The 19,026-nt window shown below is 41.0% G+C and overlaps 2 protein-coding genes across 22 annotated transcripts in view; one reads left to right on the top strand and one right to left on the bottom strand.

Moving 5' to 3' along the window:
- LOC101464648 (uncharacterized) overlaps nucleotides 1-10,577 on the bottom strand; it is a 49,193-nt gene extending 38,616 nt beyond the window's left edge. Inside the window, exon 1 of the mRNA XM_076884979.1 lies at nucleotides 10,479-10,577. The gene's annotated coding sequence lies outside the window, so the exon portion shown is untranslated. The remainder of the gene's footprint in view (nucleotides 1-10,478) is intronic.
- The window catches only part of ptprdb (protein tyrosine phosphatase receptor type Db), a 162,269-nt gene continuing 153,462 nt past the window's right edge, over nucleotides 10,220-19,026 (top strand). For 18 of the 21 annotated variants that reach the window (XM_076884960.1, XM_076884969.1, XM_024802784.2 and 15 more), the window contains exons 1-2: nucleotides 10,220-10,338; nucleotides 10,494-10,606. The gene's annotated coding sequence lies outside the window, so the exon portion shown is untranslated. Of the gene's footprint in view, nucleotides 10,393-10,493; nucleotides 10,607-19,026 lie in introns of all 21 variants that reach the window. The other 3 variants (XM_024802780.2, XM_076884961.1, XM_076884962.1) reach the window with 3 other exon arrangements.

Below are 19,026 nucleotides of genomic sequence, written 5' to 3' on the forward strand. Positions count from 1 at the left end.
GTAATGCAATGTAAGGCTGAATGGGAAGCTTTCAAGATAATAGATCCAGTCTGACAGAGTTCAGTAGGATTTCTTTAACTGCTGAAATAGATGCCAAAGAAATAGATGATCAAAAATGATCTGAGAAGCTTGTTGCAGATTAAAGTTGCAGATCCTGTTTCTCTTTGCATGGTCACATTAATGAACTAGTTTGTTTTAAACCAAACCATGTTATTTTCTTCAATTTAACCACTTCATTTTAGTGCTTACACCTAACAATACAGTGACAGAAAAGGTAAGAGATAGGTCAAAGTAAAAACAAGGTTTGCAGGTTGATATTCTTCCTCGTGCCGGAAAATTATGCTAAAGCGCTGTCTTGGTGCATCGGAAAATGACTCTAAGGGCCTGGCATTAAAATAGCGAGAACAGGATCCTGAAGAAGATAGTATGTGATGAATGATCGATGAGAATGGAATGTGCAATTTTAAATAAAAGGTAAGTTTGTAAGGTAATTTGGGGAGGGTTGTTTTTTTTGTTTTGTTCTCTGGTGGGGGGGGGGGGGGGGGGTCAATTGCCCCAAAGATAACATTGCCGTAAAATGTTGGTTTATCCCAGGCCATGTACATTATGATTAATTATTCCTGTAAAAGAAGGAGGCTCGTGGTATGAAGAAACCATGCTCTGGAACCCACCATAAACCCGGGCCTTCGCACCAAGACTTTACACAAACACCACATTCTGTCTGCTGTGCATCTGCTGGGAAAGTAACAACCTAACTAAATAAATTAATAAGTCACCGTGACATGAAACCACCCTCAAACTTTACATTTGTTCTCACCGGGTATTATGATGACAGAAGCGGGTGAAAACAGATAAAAATATTCTTTAGGTGACTCCCAGGAAGATACGGTAGTGTCACACCGTGCCAGCTTTTTTTTTTTCTTTACTTGCAGACATGTCGACATGTCATAGCAGGGAAGTCGAAGGTGTATTTTACAGTATTTCAGTTAAGGAAGATCCTGCATTCATGCATGCTGGTTTACTGCCATGCCGTACTGCGATCCTTAATGGAACTGAGTCAGCAGTAGTGTTATTAATTCCACCCGCGCTTTTCCTGCTGTGACAAGTCAAAATGTCTGCTGTGATAAATTTCCATATGAGGGCCATGGAACTGAAGCAGCTGATGAAATGTATTATTTACTCCCGTGAATCTTGTCCTGTGACATGTCTGTCAGTTTGATTTGTGTTGTGACCTCAAGTTAAGACACAGAACAGGCAGTGGACAAATGCTTTAGCACTGAGGTGGACTACTTTCTGAGTAAGCACTTTGTCACGTTGTTTACATAAGCTAGCTACCAACTTATTTTGAAGCTAGATAGCTAAAACTCAGTATTACTGGCCTTTGTTTTGTCTTTGGGACCAAAAAAGATATTATCTATAACAGCCAAGCACAACATTAAAACCACCTGCCTAATACTGGGAAGTTCCCCAGTGTTCATTCAGGGGAAGAAGAGCTAGCTGCAGAAGATTGCAACTCTACAGGACAAGGCCTAGAATACCCCTGCATCTTGGAGTGACATTTTTGATTATCTTTTTACAAATTAAAAAACAAAAGAAACAAAAAATCTATGAAAAATGAGTCATAGTTTGTTTAGGCAATATAATTTTATCATTGCTAAAGATGCATCTTTTTGATCTAAGCTAACTGGCCATCTTCTCAATACATGAAATCTCTGGGTGTCTGTCCCTGTTCTTTTAATTCCCACTCTCCTGCTTTTTTCTCCCACTCTACCTGTCGCTCTCAGTTCTAGTTTCGGGATATTCCATCCTTGGGCAGGGCTCCCTTACGATCTGATCTAGTCTAAAGACGTGCTTCCCGTATACTCATCACTCCTCTGGATGAAAAGCCAGCTGAAACCTTCACTCTTTGCCACATCATTGTCACCATTGTCATGTTTTTCTCCAGTGTGTGGGCTTTGGCTGGATTCAAGTTTTTTGCAACTTGAAGAAATCCTTCAAAACCCTCTGCTTCAAGTTGGACTTACCTGCAGACCAAAACCTTGCAATCCCTCATCAATACTCACCTTGGAAAGCTCACCCGTACGACCATTCTCTGCCACTTCAGTCTTCCCGAACAGTCACCTGACTCCCCTATGAGCAATTCAATAAAAGGACTCGAGTAAGAACTCGAGCCAATTCCAAAATACACAATTCAATCCCCAGACTTACTGAAACATCACTAACCCGTGATCTCCTCTGTCACAGAGCTCTGCTGCTACGCTGCTCAGCCCCTTCCTGTGCTGCAAACGCTCACCTGCATTATACTCGCCTATATACAGACACTATTCCTTGCTTGTGTCGGTAGAAGAGTTAAACTTGTGTTGGTCTTCATGGTTTTACTATTGAGTTCAACCATTCTTGTGATTATGACACCAACTCCTACACAATCAGGAGTTGAGAAACCAAGTTTGGCACCCAGGTACATCTTAGGGCCCTGAAGCTTCTTACATATATGAGATATTATGACATTGTCAGGTTGAATAGCAGCCACTTAGCAACAAGTCAAAATTGCCCGTTTCTTAGCATTTATAGAGCTTTAGACCTTATAAAAGCACTCTTATCATTCTTTTAATTTCACAACAATAACACCTAATTTATATCCACAAAAGCTGAATTATATATTATATAATGTCATCATATTGTCTAGAAACCACTTAATGGGCTAAAATCTTATGCACCTACTTCACCTTATAAAAGCATAATATAATTTTAATTTCATGGCCACACTGCAAGAAATAGGCCAAATAATATGTAAACCTGTTTCCACCACAAAAAAAAAAAAAAGTATCCATAATTTGAAATTTCGAGTTATCTTTCTCTAAATTTTGAGTTAATAAGTCAAAATTTTGAGAAAAGCACCTTGAAATTTTGACTTTTTGTAGTAACTCAAAATTTCAAGTGCCAATGAATGACGTGAACGATGTCGTTTTCTTGTTACCCAGAAGGATATGGTGCAGAGGAATGCACATTGTAACGCCATGTGATTCAGCTTATAATACAAGGATTTCGTCATTTGTGAAGCCACCCTGAAAATACTCAGCAATTTGTGCATTCATGAGCGGCTGTAATACTGGTAGCTTAGCTGTAGCAGTTGTAGCTGAGGAAGGAAGGAAATGACGTCATTCATTACTGATTGGAAATTTTGAGTTGCTTTTCTCAAGATTTTGAGTTAATAAGTTGAAATTTTTTTTAGTGGCGGAAGCGGGCTTCCATAAAATAATACTGTAGCATGTGCATTGGGGTTTTAGGACCATTAAAAGATATAGACTAAAGGCTTGTATTGCTTATGATAACAAGTACAGAAGACAAATTGCTGCCACTCTAAGCTACATATCACTTAAGAACATTTAAATAGCCTTTCTGACATGGATGAATACTATTGTTACCAGAAATCCTCAGAACTACATATACATTTATTACTCTTACATTAGTTTACACCTAAAATATAAAACATAAAATAAATATTTCTAACTAGTATGTGCAATGAAAGCTTTGTTAAGAAACCTTGCATGTGTGGAAATTAGACGTGTATCTGTATTTACCACACTCATTTAAATGGCAGCTCAGTTGCCTTTATACTCTTATAACCTTCCCCAAACCCTATTTTTTATTTCTGTTTGAATCTCAGTTAGTTTAAACTCAGTTAGCTTCTAATAAATTGTAATAATTTTAACTTGCTTATTGTTAGATTATTTAGTTATATTTCATGTGCTCCACACACACACACACACACAGTTGGTGAATCAAAATTAATTTTCAAATCAAATGCTAAAATTGGTCAGATTTGACCCGATAAGTATGTATGGTTGGAAATCAAGAAAGCAATCAGTATTTTTGGATTTATTAATCAAGTTCTTTGCAGTAAATTTCAGTACACAAGAAACAAAATACTTTAAATCTTAGTAATCTTTGGTTTAGTTGAAAAGAAAGTACAGTCTGCAATCTTCAGGATTACTTATGGTGTTAAGGTGCTCCCTCCTCTTCCTCAGCTGAAAGACGGTATTGTAAATATTTACTTTAATCTTCTATATCCAACAGATTGACTTGGCCTTACAGTTTAAGGTCACATTAGGCTTTTATTTTCTGCTGACTCAGTAACTAAGGTCTTAAGGTCAACAGTGAAATGACATAATCAATATCTAAATGGAGTAGCAGTTGGGAGGTGATGAACTGTAGTGGCAGCACAGGATACGGGCTCATATTAATGGCATTATCGATTTTCAGATTCATCTAGAGATGTTCTTAAAACTCACCCCCACTTCACCTTCTTACACATAAACAACCTCTGGCATTATAGGTTTGGACTAATTGTCTGAGAGATTAAATGTTTGCCAAAGCAAAATTTCCTCCCACCAAATATTTCAGAAGAAGAAAAATATGCCTGAATTTTATACCTATAAAACTTTTGCAAACACACAACGAAAACTTTTTACTTAACCCATCCAACCACAAAAGGCTTGGTCCCATTCATATCCCATACACTCTGAATCGGATCAATAGTGACAGGATCTGCTGCTTATTCCTCAAAGGCTGTCAACAGGAGAGACCCTAATCTATACAAAAAATGGCTGGCCACCAGTGTAAGCTGGAAGGGTAACGTATAAATATATATCTTATATATATATAGCTTATCTCGATATGTATGTGATAACATGCTTGATGTTACTGTGAATACAACATAAGCCAGAGGTCTATCAGATGGGAGGGGTGCCTGTTTCTTTGTGTGTGTGTGTGTGTGTGTGTGTGTGTGTGTGTGTGTGTGTGTGTGTGTGTGTGTGTGTGTGTGTGCGCGCGCGCATATTTGCTCGCGTGCGTGAGAATGTGCACATGCGTTGTCTCTTTTCCCCTTTTATGGCGTTTGAAACCTTTTTTTCTTACTTAAACCATGTTGCTTTGGTACCCCCTGAGCTTTCAAACCCCTGGGTGGTCGATATGGCCTAGTTTTTGAATTTCCTGCTGCACACGGAGAGGTACACAAACAACTGGCACACATACAATGCACCGTCAGCCCCACTCGCACAGCACAGATACACGCACACAGCAATACAGACGTTGTAAGTGAATCGACAGAACATGTATGACAGGGCTTTGTTCTTTCCTTTTTGGATTCCACGGAGGACAAGAAAAGCATCTGAAGAGGGAACGGGAAGATGGAGGAAGGGAGCAGGTGAATGTAGAGGAAGGGGAGGAGATGAGGAGGGAAGAAAAAGGAGAAGGAAGAAAAGGGGAATAAAGTATAATAATGTGTCACAGTATATGGAGCCGAGCCAAGACACACACTGTGAATAATCTGTGGTGGGTTTTTGCTGAGCCGGTTGTTGTAGCATTAAAAATATAATGCCAAATATGTCCCAGTGTCTGGCTTGCCTTAATGATGGAAGCCCAGGGGATGGATAATTAAGGCAGAGGGATGGGGAGTTTGTCTCTATACAGCTTTAATAGTCTTCCAATGAGTCCTATTCAAAGGTATTGTGGAGAAAATTGAAATTTTGACCCTATTTATGCTACTTTATAGAAAAAAAAAACAATCTATAACAGAATATTCTTCACTGAGCAGATTAAATTGTTTTAAGACTGTTTTGTATGTACAAAACGCACATACTGGTTTATGTAACCCAAAAGGTGAAATTGCTCTTGTCCTATTTTTATACAAAACATATAGCACACGCACACTCATTACATACTCAACTAAACCTGAAACATGGGCAACGAATTACCGCTTATTATTTGGGTATTTCATGAAAGAGAAAGAAGATGGACTGATGGATTGGAGTGCAACAGTAGGCGCATAACAATAAGATTCTTCACCTTGAAATACAGGTTTAGACCTAAATCTACTGAAGAGTTGAGTCCCAGAGTGTCTTAAATAAACCGCTCTGAAGCCAACACAGCTTTATCAAGGAAAAGAAGGAGTCTTAGACTCTAAATCCAAAAAGTAAAAGCTTTTAATGTGCACTTCTGCCCTTCTGTACGACTTCCATTGTGTGTCCTTTCAAGGAGAAATTAAGATGACTTCATTGATTAGCCAAGTATGTAATCAATCACTTGACTTCACTGTAAGTGAATATATCTTAACACTATTGTCTCTCTTGGTAAAGTTTAATTTAATTAAAAACAGAAAGCTGTACATATGCTGTGGAACCTACAGAGCTCTAATTACAGAATATAATCATTTTCACACTCCTGCTTATTGTACAATGCAAAAAACATGTTTAAAAAAGCAGAATAATGCAGTCATACACTGACAGTTTTCATTCAAAAGAGAGCACTCGGATGTTTTAATCACCTTATACACACACATCCCTTTCAAAACCCCTCCTAACCCAAGAGCTGAGCCCAGGAGAGTCCCTTATCTCAGCTACTTCTCCCCTTTGAATCATCTCACAATACTGCTTTTAAAAAAACACCTATCAGAATGAAACCAAATTACAGGGTAATGTAAAGAAATACTATAAGTAGAATAGTCGGAAGAAGAAACTAAGAGGCAAAGCAGATCACAATGTTATCTGCCCCAAAAAACATTATAAATTGGCAGAACATCTCTCCACTACCCGGGATGAAAAAAATGCAAACAACAGAGACAGCTCCTGAACAAGTGCCGGCTCAGTGAGCACAATTTGGCAATAGCAAAGCCAAAAACATCATGACAACCAATAGAAATATGTCACAGTCAGACAGGTAAAGTGGAGACACGGATACAATTTCTGCTCAAAGAACACTTTTATTAACAAGTTCAACTGTGACTTTAGATTTCAAACAGCTGAAGTCTCAAAAGTTTAAATACTTCTAATGGAGCCTCATATCTTCTTGCACATATATATGTAGGTATGCATCCACACGCTAGACCCTCAGGGATGTTGAATGAACAGTAAAGTACGACTGAATTGAAATTACATGGATTGAGCTTGAATAAAAGGAACCAAATTGTTATTAATTGGATTTCATACTCTACTGTTGGTGTTGATGGATGGATGGATGGATGGATGGATGGATGGATGGATGGATGGATGGATGGATGGATGGATGGATGGATGGATGGATGGATGGATGGGCCATACTGTTAAGGCAAAGATAAATAAAAACAACAGTACAATGTATCCACATACTGAACCTATACGTAAGAATACAGAGAGTTATACAAGTACAAAGCTGACTCGCACATACACAAACACATGTGCGCGCGCACACACAAACACGCACATTTCATCCCACATGCTCTGTAAATAGAGAACAGGATGTTGCAGACATTTGGGTGTATGAACAAACAAGTGATGCTCCTTGTAAGAGAGTAAGAACGCAAGGAAGGAAGGACAGATGAGAGCGAGTGGTAGAGAGGCACACAGAATCAAGACAGAGAGAGAAACAGGAAAAGCGAGCTGGGGTAGGTGGACAGATGAAGTGGTGAGTCAGGAATGAGATATGAAAAGAACAAGAATCAGCACTTGGAATAATTCCCCTCCTCCTCATTTCTCCTCTCCCATTCTTTCTTTAGACAGGAAAAGTAGGATGAGAGGGTCATGGATCTCATCCTGGACCCAACTCTTCCTCTTCCTCTTCTTCTTTCCATTTCCTCTCCATCCTCTCTCTCTCTCCTTTTTCTTTTTTTTATTCATTTCATCCTTATTTACATTGCCACTCTACTACTGTGACTAGCAGCTGTCACAGTGCATTCTTATAAAAAGAAACAGAAAAAAAAAGAATGTTCACGAGATATAGCAGGAGACAAATCATCTGCGGGCACAAATATATGAAATATATGAAAGTGTAATTCAAAAGTCAAATAAAAAAAAAATAGTGCTAGTACAATAAAATACATAACAGCAGTTGGTACTGTTGTCTCACACCAAAAAAGAATCTGTTTGAAAATGAAATAATACACCTACACATATTTTTGTAGCTTTTACATCCTGCTATCATTGTTATACCCCTGTAATAATTCTGCAGTTTTTGACCACAGTACAAAGATCTGTTTGTTCTCTGGGGATCCCGCCTTTGGCTGTGGAACAACAGTCAAGCCCAGAGGGAGATATAAAGTGTCACCTGTGGGGTGGGGATGACAGTCAGATAAATGAAACACATTTTTACATGGGGCATTTTTGGAAGTAATCACTTTAAGCTTGCATGAAGGTGTGAATAATGAGTGTGAATAATTTAAGCATATATAGCATTTGATATACATTGTGGCTGTGACACCATATGTTTGTTTTCTTGCATTTGTCATGTACACACGGGATTTCCTTCATGTAAAATGTGTAGTTGTGGCCCTCAAGCTGTCTTAAAATCATCTGGCCCTCAGCTGGTCTTAGAACTGGGTAAATACAACCTCTGATGAACATCAACACATGATATATTACACTGTGTTATTATTTATTTAGTGAAAATTAGGGCAAAATGGTGTTTAAAATGAAGAGCCCCTGTTATAGATTTTGGTGGATTTAAGAGGGTAAGCAGCAGTCAGATGCTGTACTGATCATCTGAACTGATCACCAGCAAAGTTTGAGTAGTTTGCTGGTCTGGAGCATTCGACTGTGTGTTAACACAATGCCAAGGATGAAAAACATCAGCAATGATCCAACAAATTGTTGCTGTCCATCGATCTGAGAAGGGTTATAAGGCCATTTCCAAACAATTTCAAGTCCATCATTCTACAGTGAGAGTGACTGTTCACAAAACATTCAGTATAGCTGACAATCTTCCCAGGAGTGGACATCCCAGCAAATTCACCCCAAGGTCTTACGCAGCAATGCTCAGAGAAATTGCAAAAATCCAAACGCTACATCTCAGACTCTACAGGTCTCAGTTAGCAAGTGAAATGTCAAAGTTCATGACAGTACAATTAGAAAGATTATGCACGTATGGTTTGTTTGGAGAGGCTGCCAGGAGAAAGACTCTTCTGTCTAAACAAAATGCAGCAGCATGGCTTACGTTTGCAAAGATGCATGTGAACAAACCACTAAACTTCTGGAACAATGTCCTTTGGATAGACGAGACCAAAGTGGAGATGCTTGGCCATAGTGCACAGCTCCACAGATGTGAGGCCATCTGCCTGACAGATAAAACTTGGCGGAAAGTGGGTCACAAAACAGGACAATGGTTCCAAGCACAGCAGCAAATCAGTGACAGCTGCAAAAGCATCAAGGTGTTTCAATGGCCCAGTCAAAGTCCAGAACTCGACCTCATTGACAAGCGGTGGCAGGGCCCTATGAGAGCTGTGCATAGATGAATGTCCACAAGCCTCAATAAACTCAAGCAATGTTGTCAAGACGTGTCGGCCAAAATTTCTCCACAGCAATGTGATAGATTGATAAAGTCATACAGAAACCCATTATTTCAAGTTATTGCTGCTAAAGGTGGTTCTACAAACCATAGCATGCACTCTGTTTCCCCCCACACTGCTTCTGAATTTTGGCTTAGTTTTTGTTGAATAAACGTAATGTGTGATAACCTGATAAGACTCAGATCATTTTTTCCCTTTTGTGTCCTGATAGATAAAGTCTTAGAACAGAAAGAGGGTGTACTGTCTGTTTCACATGATTACATAATGTATATGTAAATATTTGAAACAGTGCATTTGTGATTTGTGTTTTACTTTTTTAAAACTTTTTTTGACACCAGAACTTTCATCAACTGAGGTACAAAAGGTTTGCTGAAAGATCCCAGATTCCTCTAAAGAAACATTTGTACCTTGTAGAACATGAATTGTGTATAAAATATAGTTATTACTACTCTTTATCTCTCTCTGTCGTTCTCCCTTTTTGTGTTATCCAAGTCAGACTTTCTGTGTAAGGGAAATAACTGGCAAGCTGTATAATTATTGCTAATCTGTGTGTGTGTCTCTGTGTGTGTGTTTGGCAAGACCATCAGCCCCTTGTGGTTAGAGCGTGCATATTGACTATTACTATTATTATTATTATTACTATTATTATTCTTGTAGCATTTTTAGTGCAACCCTAAACATGCCCGAGTCGAATTGGAAATAATGTTTTAAGACCTCCCATCGGCTCCTGTGATATCATTTCTGGAGCAAAGATGTTCTGTGCTCATATTTCGACCTACTAGAGAAACTTTCAAGTGGTGAATTTTTATAATTCACTTCCGTGGGCTCGTCTCTCTCTCCCTCTCTCTCTCCCTCTCTCTCTCGTTCTCTCTCTCTCTCCCTCTCTCGCTCTCTCCCCTCCGGAGCTTATCTCTGTGCGCATCGTCAGCATCAGTTTGAAGTCAAATCTGACAGCCGCTGCCTTTCCCGGTCCTTTAACGGTCTCTTTTACTCTCTGGTGGTCATCCCGCCTCATTTAAGAGGTACAGCCCCGGATTACAAAGATATACGTGTGTAATTATTGATCTACTTTTCGGGTGGGTAGGTGGGGGGAGATTGACCTCGATTGCCGCCCGAGATGTGGGAATCTGGCTGACGTGCTTTTTTGTCAATGTGGTCTTACCTTTTCTCTTTGCAGTTCAGTCGGGACTGTGGGACCGCATCTGATCGCTGTCTTCAACTTGGGGCGAAGAAAGACACGGGAAACTCCTCGGGATTCTCCATACACCGTGCGCTGATCTGGATATTGTGGTGAGTACACTTTGACCGGAATTGTTGCTTGATGTTTTTTTCCTTCCTCATTTTTTGCGGAAAACATCCCAAAGTGCCCCATTCTGGTTCGCTGTAATGGTCCATATCGGCAGTGTGTTGAAACACCGAGTACTTTTGTCTTTTTCTTTTTGGTTTATTCTTTTAATAATCACCATCAGACACTTCAAGAAGTGTTTTATGAATTGTCTTTTTGTGCCAAAAGCGGAAAACGAGCGTGTGCAGCGCAGCTCCTCCGCTGCTCCCTCTACATTTTAACTTCTCGCTTATTATGCATGGGACTTAAACGTGGCTATTTGTGACAATTAGAAGTGGTGTCAGTATTCCACTCACGGACGGCGGTGAGAGTAAAATACAGCCGGCCGGGTGAGGGAGTTGGGGGGTGGGGGGGGGGGGGGGGGGGGGGGGGGGGGGGGGGGGGGGGGGGGGCAGATTAGGTGAGATGAGTGAGGAGTGTGAGAAGAAAGGACGCAGGGATCCCTCAGGGAAAGCGCTGCTTCCCTCCTTTTTATGAGGGGGATTTTATTAGTCTTTTTATTCCCTACAATGATGACATTATCTGATAGTGTTCTAAAGCCTCTACTTAATATGCTTTTATTGTCAGTGCCATTACTACTCATTATATACATAGTGACATCCTACAGTACAACTGCCTGTGCTGTAGGCACAAATCTATGAGGCCATTTTCTGCTTTTATTGTCCTGTTTATCAATTAAGCTTGTCTATAATGGAAATATCACACTTCCTCCAACATAAAACATTACTCTCCCACACACCATCCGTTAGCATCTCACCTCCCACATAGCCACACTTGCTGTCCACAGCCGATTATCTGGTTATGTGCCACCATTTGCACTAATAGAGAGTCCCTACTTAATGTAATGACAACTCTATCTGTCAGGCCATGCACAACAGAGGGCTGCTTAAAGGCTCATAAGCGGTGTCATCAAGGCCAGATTGAGAGGTCATAAAGACACAGAAGACAAGACAAAGTGCCTTCAGAGGTTGTCTGAGTAGTTTTCTGATGTGGTTTATTGTCCAAGTACAGTATGGGGCTGTCATTGTGAAGCATGCGACCCAGAATGTGTGTGCCCTGATGTGTGTGCGTCTTAGTGGCTGTTTGTGTGAGCCGGATCTGCTCAGTCATGTGTGTGCAAGGAAAGAATAAGTGAGCATAAAGAAAAGAGGGACAGAGAGAAGGAGAGAGAGGGGGAGAGATTATGCTAACTCAAAGTATTGAAGGAAAAAGGAAAACCCATGTAAGCAGTTTTTCTTTTTAGCCTATATATTTATATATTTAGCTGTCAGGGTCTTCACTGAAACACACTTGGTTCTTTTGGCTTTGACATGCTTGTCACCAGCTTGAGGTGTATATGAAAGAAGGCCACTGCTTATTTTAGCTATACAACCTGCGAGCATAAACAAGAAGAGGCTAAGAGGACTGACCAAACAAGAGCATAGATTTAAACACATATGAAGGCAGCTTGTAACTTAGGTGACGTGAGTGGAAAGTGCCGGGGTTCACTTGCACTTACTGGCCGAAAAGCCGAGGTGAAAACGCACGAAGGCCACCGTCTTGCCGCCGGTCGGCGGGCTCAGGATATTCAATAATCAGAATTTATTTCGTGTTGTCTAGCTACATTTACCGTAACAGTAATAATGTATCAAAGAAAATTCATTTCAGTGGGAAATTGTCCTCTGTCGTACCTCCTCAATTTGCCTCCTGCACTCTGTTTAGATGAGTTTCAGTTCTGGGATTCACACAGATGTTTCAGTGGAGAATTTGAACCTCATTGTAGACGTGGACAGGCAATCATGCAACGAGCCAAACATTTAGCCTTTATAACCCCCATCAGTTTTTTTTTTCGTCAGGTGAAAATGAGATGTAGTCTCAGATGATGTGCTGATATGCTGCTGCTGATGGCAGTCAAGATGATGATGATGATGGCAGTCCTATTGTGGTAGCTATAATGCTGACCAGTTGATTATCGCTCACGCTGAAGGAGGTAGGTATATTACATCATGGTTATGATGCTGTGATGGTAATGCACTACATCTTAAAACAGAAGAAGATTAAAAGCACTTCATTTCCCACAGTGCTTTTCATTTTGAGATATGTGCAAGTTCTAGTGTCTTTGAGCGGAGGCAAACACCAGGTTAAAGGAAGAAGTTAAGTATCTTGACAGCAGGACAAATGTCCCTGCTTGTATTTGGTGGCGTTATTAAGATGGTGGGCTGAGAGCATCACCACAGTTTTTTAGAACATGACAACCCATGCAAAATGGTAGAGGCATACGAAGCAAATCCTGATTTTTTCCATGTGACAGATTGGGTATGTTTTTCTTTTTTTCCTTTCCTCCGGATGTTGTTTGTTCTCTCGGATGCACACTTACTAAATCACACATAACAGCGCACACACACATGTACTTTTGCGCATTATCTAATTTTCAGCGTGGACAAATATGACAATGAGGAATGAAGAATTTAACACCAAAAACTCATTGATGCAGGCCCACAGTCACATTTGGTTACATACTTAGGTAAAACCTCATTGTGTCTTTTGCTTATCCTCCACCCATTCTGTCAAACAGAACATGGCCTTGGGCTTAAAAATATCTGAGTACAAACACAGTCATACTCACACGGACACACACAGTTTTTGCAGGGACAGCCCTGGCGTGCTGGCACCAAACCAAAGAGGTGGTGATAACGAGGCTGAAGTTAGTTAGGATTTTAGCTGCGCCTGAACCTCCTAACACCCTTTCTAAATCTGATTCATCCCAAAATGAGATGTTTTTCCAAGAGAAGGAGATGAAAATACTCTCTCTTCCTCTGTTTTTCCTCTCCCTCTCTTCTTCCCTTGCCAGTTGAGCTCATCCACCCCCCACCCCCCAATCCACCCAGCCTTCTATTACTCTCATACTCTCACACACTATCTGTTTCACACCCCGTTCCTCCCTCCCGTTCTCTCACATCTCTCTCCTCCCCTGGCACCTCGATGTGTTTCTCTTTAATTGAGATGCATTTCAGTGTGGTGCAAATTAGCTTTCTACAGCTCCAGCCTAAACTTGCAACGTATGTAAGCGTGTGCCCGTGCATGTTTGCATGCATGTACATGTGCGCGTGCGTGTGTGTGAAAAAAATTCCCACGGTTAAAAGTGAAGGCGTTATACGTTCCTATTCATTTCTCCATTGTGTCTACTGATGCCTCATCTCTCCCACAAATTTACATTTTTAGTACAGCGCTAATAACGTTCGCTGGTTTGGAATGCTTTAGTTCGTCTCTTTTGGCTGGAAGAATTCACTTGGCCACCCTCTATGGATTTGAATTCTGATCTGTGCCTCTGAGAGATGACAGTGCATGGCAGCTCATTAGGGAGAGGGATGGAAGTCAGGAGGGTCAGGAAGGTTATAGAGACATGTTTCAGTTATCCACTGCTTGTCTTCCTCTTTCCTGATCTGATCGAGCGCTGTTTTGCTAAAGGGGAAAGCTGCTTGGTGATATTCTGCACACATTGCACCATGAGGGCAGTGGTACAGTGTGCCTCACTTAACACGGTAATGGACTGATAGACTGTTAAAAATGTTTTTGAGTAGAAAGAGAAGGCTATTTGTGCATTCTAAGGAAATTATAGAAAATTAGAGGAGTGTTTTGCAGCCTGGGGATTCACAATCCAAAAGGTCAGAAGATAAATATCAGGGGTAGGGGGGCTTAGTGTTAGGTAATTAACAAGATTACAAGATTAGTAACACACATTTTGATATTGCAAATTCAGCTGACCTTTTCTGACTTCTCAGAAATGTTCTAATCTAACCTGTTTCAAGTTCAAGTTCAAAATTTTATTCGCCACATGCGACCATATGAACTTTTCACATCTTTAAAACTCTTCAGACTCTCCTTTAACATATACTCACTGGGTGAAATGATTGCCCTGCCTGACACTATGCCCCAGGTACGTCTAGTATCAAAACATTAACTTTGTTTAAGTTAAATGATATTTTTAATCCCAAATGAAAGTAATGAAAGAAAAATAACATTTTCAAAATAAAAGCCTCATGTCGGACTTGCATGCTTAATACCCTTCCTTGCGATATTCAGCTCTGCTATACAACTCCTGCTACTATAACACTCTTTGTGTGTGCACATCTCTATTTATATGCACATGTGTAGGTGAGAGGTATATGACTGTGAACATGGTGGGGTGCACTTTGTGTGTGCCGATGTATGTGCACATGCATGTGTGTATGTGCTGGAGCAGGAGAAGTCATTAGGGAGAGTGATGCTGACAGTGGGGTGACCTTGGGGCTCCCAGTCTTCCTCCTGTCGATGAAGGGGATGACTTAGTGCCTCCCTCCCCACCCATGATGGCTCATTTATTATCATTAGGCACACAGTCAAAAGATGCTGCTCAGACCCTCAAGACAGAGAGTTACATCTGTGTGTGCATGTGCTCGTCTGTGCGTGTATGTTTATGTCACTGAGAGTGAGAGACAACAGGATGGAGACAGAACAGGAAGCCTTATCTCTTATAACTGCTGCATGTCTGAGCATGTGTTTGTCAGCCTGTGCTTGTCACAGGTACGCTTGCCTTCGCGTTAGCTTGTGAACATGTGCTTATCCGTATCTTGACGGCAGACGCATTGCCTGTCAGTCCACATCTGGCCGTGTGCTTCACTTCTCTGCCTGCGCACCACGCAGTATAAATAAGGGTCTGTGCCATAACCCTAACCTTACGTCACCTTAGCCAGCCAGCGAGCAACATCAGTGGTATATGGCTACATCAGGGCGGCCTCGCTGCTATCGTTTCTCAGCGTGATGGATGGAGACTTCTGCAGGCCAGTCAATACCCAATCTGAGCCCCACTGTCCTGATTTAAGATACAGCAGCACCCAGGTGACACACTCAGAAGCATGCCACTTTAATCACTCTGAACATCAACTCTACACTGCCAAGATTGGTGTGTGGGTGGGTTAGTGTGCGTGCATAAGTGCGTGTGTGTGTGTGTTTTTGTATTAGTATCTCACTCTGTCCAGCAGTGCTGTAATCACACAACGATCGGCAAGTGCTTGCACTTCTGACAGAGTTAACATTTCTTTAGAATGTAAAGGGAGTGACATAAATAACATATACGAGGTGGTATTTATGCTGTGTGTAGCTTGAAAGGTAGGATAAAACATATATTATATAACGGGGGGTAAAAATTGCACCAAGCCTTATATGAGGTGAACATCCCCAGCTGTAATCCCCATCACCCATAAAATATACTTCTAACAGCTTTGAAAATGACTAAATGTATCTGTTGTCTTTATTTGATTCACTGGAGTCATAACAACGTTGGAGTGTGATGTCGTACTACTATATAAGAAAAAGTAGGCAGGGGGGAGATAACTAGACACAGAAAAGACCTGAGAGCACAGTCTGGGTTCATGGTTAACGTTGATTTTAATGTTGATTTCTCGAGAAATTCGACATTCAACCCAGAACTCGACTTCCCCCTGATCGAGTACCTTAACAAGCCTGTGAAAGCATTTTTTATTCTTCAGCTGCTTGGAGCGAAGGTGTTATACGACATGAAAAGGTGAACATCTAACTGATGTATTCATCTTTACGTATTCACTATGTGCTTACACACCACTCTGCGTTCAATCATTAGTTATTATTAATCTCTGGCTCTCTCCCTCAGAGTGTTTTTCATCATGTCTTCCTCCCATCACCCCCAACCGGTCGCGACAGATGGCCACCCCCTCCCTGAGCCTGGTTCTGTCAGAGGTTTCTTCCTGTTAAAAGGGAGTTTTTCCTTCCTACTGTTGCCAAGTGTTTGCTCAAATGAGGTCGCTTGATCGTTGGGTTTTCTATGTTTCTCTGTTTTATTGTACATTATTATCTTTACCTTACAATATGGCGCCATATAAATAAAACCAAACTGAATTGTCTCTGAACATTTTGCGCAGGCAGTGAGTTTCGTTTACATTTAATATGTCCTTGCTATTTTATTAACGAAACGTAATTCATGTAATTCAGTTAATTTGTTTTTTTTAGTCTTTTTCTAGTCTCACATTCATTCTGCTTTACGGTAAAACGTACTATTAGTGAAAAAGGTGGGCAACTTAAATTCAGCATCCTCGATGTGTAACAGTGTTTCAGTTTACGAGCGCACCGTGCAGGAGAAAAGGCTTCAGTGTGTTCAGTAATCAAGGGAAGATTGTGTTTGCATGAGTAAGCGGCTGGATATCACTGCTTTATCAGAGTAATCTGTTTGCACTGGTTCAAATTGTTCCCTCTTGACATGTCATCATTCACATACTATACATGCACAAAGCATACTTAGTTGTGTATACAAAAACACGCTTGCACACACACACACACGCAAACACAGCCCCTCCCATTCAGCCCCTCCGATTTGGCTGTTAGTCTAATTTATGAGGTGCCGTTAATTTGGCCTAAACGCTCGTTGCGAGACCTCCCTCCACTCTCATCCCTTCATCTCTGTATCCCTCCTTCTCTTCCTCCCTCTCATCAGTCACCCGGCAGAGTAAATCAGAGGGGTGGTATTGCACAGCAGGCAATACATAGACTGGACACCTTGACTAATATACCGCTGTCCTTCTCCCTTCCTCTCTTCCCGAGTCTATCGAACTTCTCCATCCCTCCCTTTCTCCATGTCTCCTGGCCGCTGTCTAAATCAAATTTGGCTCTTCTCCTTTTCTCTTTTCCCCCCTCTGCTCTCCTTTTAGATTTGCTTCCCCCCTTATTTCTGTCTACACTTCTTTTACCTCCCCTGTGCACTTTCTCTTCGCTCGTGTCCTTTTCCCTCCCCCATACTTCTTTCGTCCACCACTCTTCCTCCACTCTCTTTCTTCGCTCTCTTACCTTGCTTCTCCTCTTCCCCCATTCTCCTGCTCGTGTTAGGTGTAAATTTAGAACAGAAGGCATGAGGGAATGCTATGTGTGTTTGTGTGTGCCTACGTGTGTATGTGTGTGAGCGTGAGAGAAACTACATGAAAGCTTTTCAGACTCGCCATAAAGCGTTCAGATGGGGCTGATTAAAATCCTAAAGCCTTGGTTTTCATCCACATTTAGGATTCACATGAAATCGAATATACACACTCACGTGCACTCACTTATACACACGTGCACATGCGATTGCACATTAACACGCGCAAAACGCATGCACACACAAGTTTCCCTTCTCATTATCTTCCTTTTATTACCCTCTCTACTTGTCTTTTTTTCTCCTCTCTCGCTCTGTCAAACACAAACACACTAGTGGAAGGTGTTCCCTTCCGATGCAGTGGAAGCGAACAGAAACAACATCAGGCATCCGAGTCTCCCTCATCACTTTACGTCACATTGTTCTTTCTAATTTCATACATTGCACACACTTGGGAGTAAACCTGCGCTTCAACCGCTCGGCACACCTATACATCACTGTCCATCTTCCCACCTTTCACCCCCTCCCTCCATCTCAATTGCTCTTGGTTTCGTGTCTATCTATTTTCCTTCTTTTCTCTTCTCATTTCTCACCTTCGCTCTCTCATGCACGCCTATCTATTAGCCCAATCTTTGTCCCTTCTCCTCTCTCTTCTTCAAAGTTCCGGAGCACAGAGGGTTTTTAGCTGTTTTTCAGTAAATGTAACAACATCTTGCCTTCTGTTCTGTTCAACACTCCCCCAACCCTCCACCCCCCTTCCCCCTTTTCACAATCTCTACCAGCCCCTCTCTCCTCTTTCTGTCACTTCTACCTCTCTCAGCAGTCTGCTAGTGCACACTTATAGTCGCAAGATAAAACATGCTACCTCTGCCTTATCCCTCTGTGTATTACATAAATCCACCATGGGTATCATTAAGCAAGGCCACCTCCAAACAGTACCTCATTCCATATAAAGCTCAGACTCTTTGGACTAAATTGACTTGAAGTGGCTTAATTAGAATAGAATAGAATAGAATTTTTTTTTTAAGAATAACACAAAAATATATATATTTTTAGATCATGTTTACTTAACAAGTAGGAATAGGTTTATTGCAGTAGCAACAACTAACACTTAAGGTTCATGTATGACCGCTGGGATCCAGTGATGCTCCAGCTAATGCGCTAAAAATGTAAAAGAAACTAACAGCTGCAGGGAATTTCAACTTCTTGCCTTTATTTTAAGCAAAGTTAAAACAGACCGACCCGCACATCAGTACTCTGAAACTTAATTAAAATCATAGTTGGAATGTTCCAGGTACCTGTACAACCTTGCCAACATTTTGCTTTAGCAGTCATTAATACAGCTTAGGTTGGCTCGCTGCGATCCTGAGAATGTTTCAGTCTTTTTTTTTTTCTAACTAAAATTTAACTGCACTGAATTTAACATTCAGGCTGCTCTAAAGTGAAAGTGAACCAAACTCCCTGGTCCAA

Source organism: Maylandia zebra, linkage group LG6 (genome assembly GCF_041146795.1).
Source record: "Maylandia zebra isolate NMK-2024a linkage group LG6, Mzebra_GT3a, whole genome shotgun sequence".
NCBI classification, from domain to species: Eukaryota; Metazoa; Chordata; class Actinopteri; order Cichliformes; family Cichlidae; genus Maylandia; species Maylandia zebra.